The sequence below is a fragment of the Mesocricetus auratus genome, unplaced genomic scaffold, assembly GCF_017639785.1.
Source record: "Mesocricetus auratus isolate SY011 unplaced genomic scaffold, BCM_Maur_2.0 Super-Scaffold_100691, whole genome shotgun sequence".
NCBI lineage: Eukaryota > Metazoa > Chordata > Mammalia > Rodentia > Cricetidae > Mesocricetus > Mesocricetus auratus.
This window is the reverse complement of record NW_024429267.1, coordinates 17161073-17170792: the sequence shown is the minus strand read 5'-3', so window position 1 is coordinate 17170792 and position 9720 is coordinate 17161073. Positions and strand designations below refer to the sequence as shown.

General features: G+C 42.2%; 1 long non-coding RNA gene across 1 annotated transcript in view; it reads left to right on the top strand.

Moving 5' to 3' along the window:
* Positions 1 to 2375: 2375 nt before the first annotated feature.
* LOC121137558 overlaps positions 2376 to 9720 on the top strand; it is a 52003-nt gene continuing 44658 nt past the window's right edge. Inside the window, exon 1 of the long non-coding RNA XR_005874840.1 lies at positions 2376 to 2484. This is a non-coding gene — a long non-coding RNA (uncharacterized LOC121137558). The remainder of the gene's footprint in view (positions 2485 to 9720) is intronic.

The window sequence follows — 9720 nt, the reverse complement described above, 5'->3', positions numbered from 1 at the left end:
AGTTCCTTTCACTATGACAAAACACCTGAGGTCACAAATGTTGGAGGGAAGATTTGTGTTGGCTCATAGTTTTGGAGATTTCATTCCATGGAGCTGCCTTGCTGCTGGCCTTGAATCAATATGGAGAATTATAGTAGGAACACATATCAGAACTGTCCTGTTCACCTTATAGATGGCTGGGAGAAGAGAGAGGATGGGGTGTGGGTCCCAATACCTTCTCAAAGGCATGTTTCCAGCCACTTAACTTGCTCCCACTAGACTTTACCTCTCAAAGGCTGAACAACCCTTCGCCAACAACAGGCTAGTGACCTGGCCTTTAGAACTGTCTTTGTGGATCGTGAAACTCTAGACCTCAGCAGGCTTATTTTATGTCTCTGTTTGTCAATTTGAGCATCTGGGTCACTTGGGTAAGAAGGCTTTCTTAGCTCACAGCTATACTTATTCATCCATCTGGCTGCTTTCGTGTTGCTCAATGAGAGAACTTCATGGTTGTTAAAGAGATCATATGACTGGCAAGCTTCAAATATTTGCTATCTAGAAAAACTCTGTCAACCTTACCTACAAAGAATGCCCTACAACTGGGTGCATAATTCTTCTGCCACTTGGTTTTTTGCCAAATAGATTACTGTAGATAAAAGGAAGTCAGTTTCTGTTTACCAAGGTAATGGGAAAATAGCTCAAAAGGCATTCACAAATCTCTGAGGCTAGTGAGGACCTTGGCAGCAAAGTTTCCTCAGCCTTCACTGCTGTGCACTCTTTAGGGAATTTGCAGTCACTCAAGTGGGCTAAGATGCACGTTTACCATCGCTCTGTAGGACTCCTGTGGTCAACTCTAGCAGTGTCCATGTGGTTTTGACTCTGCATGTGCTCAGAGTGGAAGACCTATGGGGGCATGACTTTCTCTTCCTAAATTATAAAGAATGTTCTAGACAGTATCAAGACCTAGGCAGGCTTGTTGCAGAGGCAGGACCCTGCAGTTCCTACTAAAGCAGTGCATAATGGAGCCAGGAGAGTGTGGCTACTTCCAACTGTACAGTGACTAGTGTGCATTGCCAGCAGGAGAGAGCTGCAGGCATGGTACTCCAACTTGTGAAAGCTGCTGAATGGTTTGACCTAAGCAAAGTCAAGAGTGTGGGGCCACCCAAGGTTCTTGGAACCCTACAATGTGTCCAAGAGGCAGAGGCAGAGGAAATTGTTCTCCAGCGTGCACATTCACTACTGTTTGGGCACTTTATTTGAGTCAGTTACTTCTTTCTTCTTTCATTGTTCTCCCTTTGGGGATGAAGTTATTCCTGTGCCTGTCCCAGCACTGTGTTTGGAAGCATATAACTTGTTAGTTCACAGGCTCCTAGCTTGAAAGGATTTGCCTTAGCAGAAATCATGCCTGGAATCTCAGAATCTATCCAGATGAAACTCTGGACTTTGGACTTTGAATTAGTGCTGAACTGAGTTAAAGTTTCAAGGCTACTGAGGTCCATGCAGTGAAGACCCGCCCACACATACTGTCATGTGTTGCCTGGGACCTTCAGAGCAGATGTAGGGTGGGGAGACAGCAGGGAACAGACATGTCTAGCGGTAATTTAGCAATTTCCACTATACATACTTCCTTTGGTCCTCAAATAGCTTACTTGCTTCTCCTCAGGCCTGCTGCAGCTTGAAATGTGTGTTAGCACTCAGCGGTCTACTCTCCATAGGGGGAATCCACCTTCAGAGTAATTTGGTCAGCATTTGGTCCAATTTCTGAGTAGCAGACAGCATAAGAGCAAAGTTCCAGGTGTTGTTGTGTTGTTGTTTGTTTTATGAGACAAAGGCTTGCTGTGTAACCCAGACTGGCCTCAAGTCCATTATATTTACTCTCCTATCAAGTTCTGCAGTTACAGTTGCTCACGTCATGCCTGGCTCCCTGGTTTTGATGTAACACATATATTCCTGTGGTTTGGGTTGAGCTGTGCTTTTGAACTCATTCTGCTCATTCTGGTAATTAGCATAAGAGAGAAGGCTAGAGGTGGGGCATCTGAGCCCTAGTGGGCAGATCCTTTTTAAAAATTGTCTTTTATGTTTGTTTTATTTTTTCCAGACACAGAGTTTCTTTGTATTGCTTTGGAGCCTGTCCTGGAGCTCATTCTGTAGACCAGGCTGGCTTCAAACTCACAGAGATTCATCCACCTCTGCCTCCTGAGTGCTGGAATTAAAGGTATGTACCACCAACACCCAACCATCTTTTATGTTTTGAGATTATAATATAATTACATCATTTCTCCCTTCCTACTACCTACTACTATATACATATAGGTATAAATATGTAGATATATATTTCTAAATGCATAAATACAACCTTCTTGGTCTGTATATATTACTTGTCTGTTTGTTTCCAGGCTGATCATCTGGTTATTGGATAACCAACTGGCGTGCTCTTCCGTGGGGAAGACTATTTCTCCCAGTGGGTGGACCTTCATGACAAGTTTCCTCTGGAAGGGGAATGAGGTAAAATTAAGGATGTTTGGATAAAAGCCAAGTTTATCAGACTGAACAAAGATGGCTGAGGTTAGAGGCAGATCACCATTTGTTTTGGGACCAGGCTTGGGTTGTAGCACATCACAAAGCAGGTGAGGCATGAAGATTAACTACAGACTCTGCCACTCTGGGCTTTATCTCCATGTGATCATTGCTGTCCATCACTTGACACTTGGAGGCTGGATGGCAGCAGCTGAGTGTGGTTTGGTTGGCAGAGCCTGACAAGACTGGGCTATAATTGATAAGAAAACAGGTTCAGAACATGCGTTTTTGTGATATACTACTAGGTGACACACTTCTCAACACTTTAGAACAGTGCCCTTCTACCCCTAACTCTGTTAAATTAAGTGATATTGTTTTATTTTATAATGCAGATAACTAAAGGCCAACTAAGTTAGATGACTAACTCAGGTTGATAAGTGACAGAAGGAGTTTGAATCCAAAGTTCAAAAACTGCTTAATTTTATATCTTAAGATCCTCCCATAAGGGCAGTCAATAAAAACCACCACCAAAAAAAGGGGGGACATTCACCATGTATCTTATAATGTAGATACCTACCCATGCACAGATCTACATCTGTCTAGGAACTCTAATTACAACATAAATTTCATTCACTTCAATTCGAAGAGTCTCCAGGCCATTTAATTCAAAATAACTGAAGTTTCTGTGTATGTATGTTGCATGCATGAGAACATACCCATGTACACATGCTAGGGATTGTTGGGGGCCTTTGACATGCCAGCAAAGCATTCTGTCACAGAGCTACATCCTTAGCCAAGAGGAAGTCTGGACTGAAGCATAAAGCTGATATCAGATTCTATGGCAGTGAAGTCTCTGTGCAGTTTCCGCACACATTAACTAGTCCAAAGAGCAGCTGTCAACTTGACCACATCTCTGAAAACTTTCAATCAAATCTCTCCGTGTCACATTGATCCCTCTCATATGTGCTCACAAGGAACTTTCTGGGTCATTGTTTAATATATCTGAGTCATTGTTTAATATATCACCAATTCCCAGAACTTTTCAGTTCTTGTCAGTTTTTCTGTAGAAAGTAGGATTAAAAAGTAGGATTAAAAAGGCTAACATATTTCTGGGCTAGGTGTGGTCATGAATCCTGCTATAATCCTAGCAAGTGGGAGGTGAAGGCAGGGGTTGAAATAAGAAGCCAGCTTGGGCTCTATAGTGGTAGTGGAATCCTGTTTCAAAAATCATGAATAAATAATTTTAAATTCCATGGTTGTTGGTGGCGACATTAAATAAGCATCTGGCCATAAGTTCTCTGGGTTAGAAACCCATTCCTTGGTTAACGAAATAAGTTTTTGACTCTTTCAGTGTTGCTCTAGTTCAGACCCAAGAATGGCGATCTCAAGTGTTCCATGGAGGGGACTGAAGAAAATAAATTGAGGGGAAAAAAAGAGATTTAATGTCTACCAAGTCAGTGAGAAGAGAAATTAGTTTGACTGAAATACAGATATAAATACAAAGGTGCTTAAGTCAATAGACATGCCTGTGCCACAGAAATACTGATTGATGTGCACATTCCATTCACTTTGACCTAGACCTTTAAAGCAAGTTACTGATTCTCAGCCTCAGCTGCACTTTATTCTGTGTGTGTGTGTGTGTGTGTGTGTGTGTGTGTGTGTATACATCTGTATGTGCACGTGATCGTGGGCGTATGTGTGTGAAGTGTATGTGCGCATATGTATGTAGGTATGCTTGCCTGTGACAACAGATACCAGAAGGGGGTGTAAGGAATCCCCTCTTATTGCTCTCCACATTATTCCTCCCAGGCAGGGTCTCTCACTGAACCTGGGACCTGTGTTTTTTAGCTGAAGTGGCAGCAAGCAAGCTCCAGCAATCCTATCTCTACCTTCTTAGTGTTGGGATTGTATGTGTACGTAGGACCACTCCCTTGCCTGTTTGTTACCTGAGTCTTGGGATCCGTACTCCAGTAGCCATGCTTGAGCGTCGCTTCATCTGCCGATCTCTCTCCAGCCTGTAATTTGCTCTGTAGCTGACATGCAAACTCTTCCCATGTATCTCAAAGTCTTCTCTATGTTGTGTAATTGCAAAATGTGGTTCTCCTATTGTGCTGTGTAACATCGGAACTACCTCCCCACTAGCTACTATTCCACTGTGAGCTTTCCCTCTGTAGCCTCTAGTGACCTCTGTTATCTAACTTCAGTTTTCATGAGTGAGTGAGACTGGAGTATTTGTGTATGTCCTTGGTACATCTTAGTGACATTTACTCTGATTTTCCTGCTCTACTAGGAACTGTTTGCACCAGGAGTTTATTCTTCCCTTATCCTCTGAGTGAAGACACTTACCTTCCTGGGTCTTTCAGTAGGCACTGAGGTGATGGATGGACAAATGAGCAAGGTGGGGGTTGGAGGTGAGGGAATGGATCGTTTGGTGCCGAGCTTTCTAGTTGGAGGAACACATGCTGGCAGCTGTCTTGTTAGCTGTATACTCTGCCCACATTTTAACTGTCTGCCCCTGTCCCCGGTGTGGTGTGGAGTCAGCCTCTCTTCTCCCCAATTCAGATCAGAAGTACTGGAGCTGCTGAGGGTGTCTCTGTACTTTGGATGTCTCTATTACGTGTTCTTTATAGTTTCAATAACTTATCACTTTAGAATTTAGGAAATTTGTTAATATAACCCAGCCCCCACAGTAGTGGAGAAGATGTATCCAAATTGTAAATATTTCACCATGAATTTAGGTTAATGTTTCCAGGAACAGCTTTGAACCAATAGTTTGTAGACACATTCCTCAGCTTCTTACTCAGGCCTACTCTGATGGTTTTTTTTTTTTTTTGATTGTCTTGGCAAGATTACATATTAGGATTGTTTAAACGTATCTGTATTTCTCTTTTTTATGCTAGTGATTTCACTCTAGATGCAGTTCCTTGGCTTGCGGTTCTGTCTTTTCCCATGTTTGACAGAGGGACCCATTTCCACTCTCTAATTTAGATTTTGTCTCCTGACCTTGACCATTGGAACCAGAGCAAATGTTTTCTGACAGTGTGAATCTGTGAACACAGTGTTGACAATGTAAGGGCAGCGTCTAGACCTAGTGCTGACTGTTTAGAAGATCCTATCTCCTGTTTGGCAAATTCAACCAAAACCTGCTTCCCAGCATTCACTGTGTTCTAAACAGACAGTTCATATTACATCACCTATTACTGTCTGCTTCACAAGCAAACAGCGGCACCACTGTTTGAAAGTGAATTATGAAGAAACCGCCATTTCACAAGTCAAGGCTTCTGATTTCTAGACAAAAGGGCAGAGGAGTGTGTAAGATATGGCACAGAAGTGGATGATATGGAAAAAATTCAACCCTCTTAGTCTCCAGGGAACGTGGGAACAGCATACTAGGAAGGCCTAGAGCTTTGCCTTGTTCTTTCAAAGGCTAATTAATTCTTTCAAGTTTTTTCCTGAATTTTTGAGACAAGATTTCCATGATACAGCTCAGACTAGCTTGAACTAGCTATGTAGTCCAGGTCTGGATAAAAATCTTAATTCCACTGCCCCAGTCTCTTGAGTGCTGTATAATCACCATGTCTGGGTCCCTCTCTCCTTCCCTCCCTCCCTCCCTCCCTCCCTCCCTCCCTCCCTCCCTCCCTCCCTCCCTCCCTCCCTCCCTCCCTTTCTTTTCTATAGATGTCCATTGAGCATGTCCCACCCGCAGATGCTATTGTAGGTTGTGGGGACACACAGATACAGCTTCCTTATGGGGTTTGAAGTGTAGCAAGGAAGATGAGAAATACAAAGAAGAAGCAACTTCACAGGACACCAGAGGGCAATAAGTATCACTGAAAAGAGGGAGAGCCAGAAGAAGACCAGGAGAGTGAGGCTGGGTGTAGGATATCACATCACTTGCTGAACTGAGTGACTATATAGGTTGCTTTCCTTGAGTAGTGATTTGGGCAAGGACTTGAGGAGGTAAAGGATCCATCCAGGTGGCTTTCTGAGGAAAGAACATTACAAAACTAGCCGTGACTTTCCAACAGTGGGAGAACCTCTGGAGTGGTCAGAAATTAGCAAGATGGGAGTGACTGGTGGGGGGGGCAAGGGATGGTGACAAGGAAACAACCAAAAGCTGAACAAGGCTCTGTGTGTTCTGCCTTAGTCCTCGTCTCCCTTGTTGCTGCCCTCCCCAACTTCTAAAAGCCTACCTCTGGAACTTATGGTCCTATTGCCATGAACATTGTTTATTGTTATCAGTCCCAGTTAGTTACTTATCTTGTTGCTGTGCAAAGATTCCCAAGGAAAACAACTTAAGAGAGGGTTATTTGGGCTCAAAGGATACATTCCATCACTAGGTAAGGCTTGCAGCAGGAGCTTCCAGCAACTGCTCACATTTTATCCATAGTAGGAAGCAGGAAGCAGGAGCTGTGAATTTTGGTGCTCATCTCACTTTGCTTTTCAATTCTGTTCTGAGCCTTGCCTATGGAATACTTAGGGTGGGTCATCTCACCTGAGTTGGTCTAATCTGGAAACTCCATCACAGGTACATTTATTGGTTTGTCTCCATGGTCATTCTTAACCCCATGAAGTTGACAATCAAGATTAATTTTACTCAGCCCAAACTTAAAACAGTCTCACCATATTAATTTAATGAAATCCAAGCTTTCTACCTTTAATGATGCCTTCCTATTAATTATATACACACATATACATGTGTATGGTCTGGCTGTAGGCAAGTCTGCAGGGCATTTTCTTAATCAGTAATTGATGGGAGATGGCCCAGCCCATTGTGGGTGGTACTGTCCCTGGACTGGTGGTCTTGGGTTCTATAAGAAAGCAGGTTGAACAAGCCAGTAGGCAATACTCCATGGCCTCTGCGCCAGTTCCTGGCTTTAGGTTCCTGCTCTGCTTGAGTTCCTGTCCTGACTTCCTTTGATGGTGGACTGTGGTGTAGAAGTGTAAGCTCAACCAACCCTTTCTTCCCCGAGTTGTTTTGGTCACAGCAATAGAAACCTTAACTAAGACATCTGGTATTTTTTTGGGATTGCCTCTGAAATAAGTAGCTGAACATTCTCTCACACAGTATTGAGGAAGGGGAAAGGAAGAGGCTTTTAAACCTGGTAACAATAAATTTACTGTTTACATAAATTGTTACAAGTAAATTTATAGAATGATTCTGAATCAAAATTTATTTTCCTCAGAGTTTTCCAACAAGAATTTGATAGTGGAGCCTGTGTGGTTGCTATATTCATGGGTATGCATCTATTATTTCCCCACATCAGTGAACATATTGAATTTGTACAGGACTCATAATTTTAATATAGTGTGTAAAACACTGCTTCTATGAATAAACATTTGATAACTAGTTTTGGGCATAAGATAGGCACATTGAAAATTCTTATCCATTGCTTTTATAGCTAGCAATTATTATTAAGACAGGTGCACAGGTGAAGACATACAGAGAACAGTTCCCTGATGAGCAGTGTGGTTTATGATCCAGAAATAAACAAGTATTTAAAATATGTAGTATCATCTATCAATTAACATACACAATGTTTACATTTTCAGCATTTCCCATTACTTTGCTGCCTTGGTCTTATGCTTGCAAGGCACATTAAGCCATGCATATAAGGATGAGATTTCCTTTTGCCTCCAACTCAATATGGCTTAGTGTGGAAGTATGGTGGGGAGGGGGTACGTGTGCCAGCACTAATGAGTCTCAGAAGCCATGTGAGGAAGTAGACCAAAGCTGTGTTCCACATGGTTCCACTGATCTCACTCTAAAAGAGGAAAAGCTGTAAACTGAAAGCAGATCCTGGGTTGCTCAGCTGAGCTGGGACACAGAGGGCACTGGCTGCACGGGTCAGGGAAGGTGCTGATGAGAGAGAGTACTCAGTAGTTCAATGTAGTTGTAACTAAGCAAGGGGAAGCCTTCCCAACTCATAGAGTTGTTCACATAAATCAGTCACTATTTCTTTGTGCTGGTAGAATGAGCTCCAGAATTCTTAGAAAAAGATGAGTTTTGTTATATATAATAAACACACACTTGGAGTAAAGACTCTAAGAGATTCCATCTAGTATGGCAGTCCCTGTAGAGACTTCTCACCATCTGAACCCCTTTTGCTCTTTATTGTCAGAGTTCTCCACTTTGCTCTGTTTTTAATGCTTATTATCTACCTTAACTTGTGTTTGTTTGTGTGGTTAGAATGTGGTTTCCTTGCAAGAAACAGACTCAAGACATTAACTAAACCCTCCAGAATTACCCAATTGCACTTGGGGCAGAGGGTTTAAGACACCAAAATACAAGTTGGCCAAAAACTCCCTGTTAATAAAATCTTGGCACGTGTTCTGTGTATTCAAAGGGCATGTCAGAACTGTAGCTTCTCAGTCTTAGAGAGTTTCACCCACATCTCAGTTATGCTCCTTCATCCCATCTTGGCAAGCTGGCTGGATTCCTAAAGCACATGGCATTCCCCTAAGACTTTACATATGTTCTGAAAGTGTCTATCAGTAGTAAACCACTATTAGTCTGTTTCTATAGTCTGTTTCACAGTTATTTTACACAAATCTTTCTTTTAAAGAGGATTATGAAAATGTAGGGTTTCCAGGCATCTTAGGCCATTGAGATTCAAAGTGTAGTCTAGCAGTCAGCACCCAAAGCACCTGAGAGTGTGGGAGGAAGGCAAAGGAAACCTTGGCTTTGACTCAAGACCTAGATCAGAATGTACGTGCTTTCTTACATTTTATTTATTGTGTGTGCATGTATGTGTGGGTGTGCCCATGCCATGACACACGTGTGGAGGTCAGAGTGTAACTTGAGGAAGTCTGTTTTCTCTTTCTACCTTGTCTCAGGAGTTGAACTCTGGTCATCAGGCTTGGTGGCAATTACCTTTGCTTGTTGATCCATCTCACCAGCTCTGATTACATGACTTTAAACAACGGGTTCCCATCCAACATCCATGGTTCTTGTGCACATTACATTTGATGTGCATTCATGTCATGCTTAATCATTTATTTCCCTGACACTCAGCTCTGACATAGAAAGATAAAAAATGCTTAAGTTAGGTTTAGTTTGTTTTATTGTTGAACCTTAAAAGCATCTACATACAATAGTGCTTGTATAAGATAATATGGATATTAAAGGAAACAGTAGATGAATCTTTTTTGTACATACAATAGTGCTTGTATAAGATAATATGGATATTCAATGAAACAGTAGATGAATCTTTTTGGCTACTG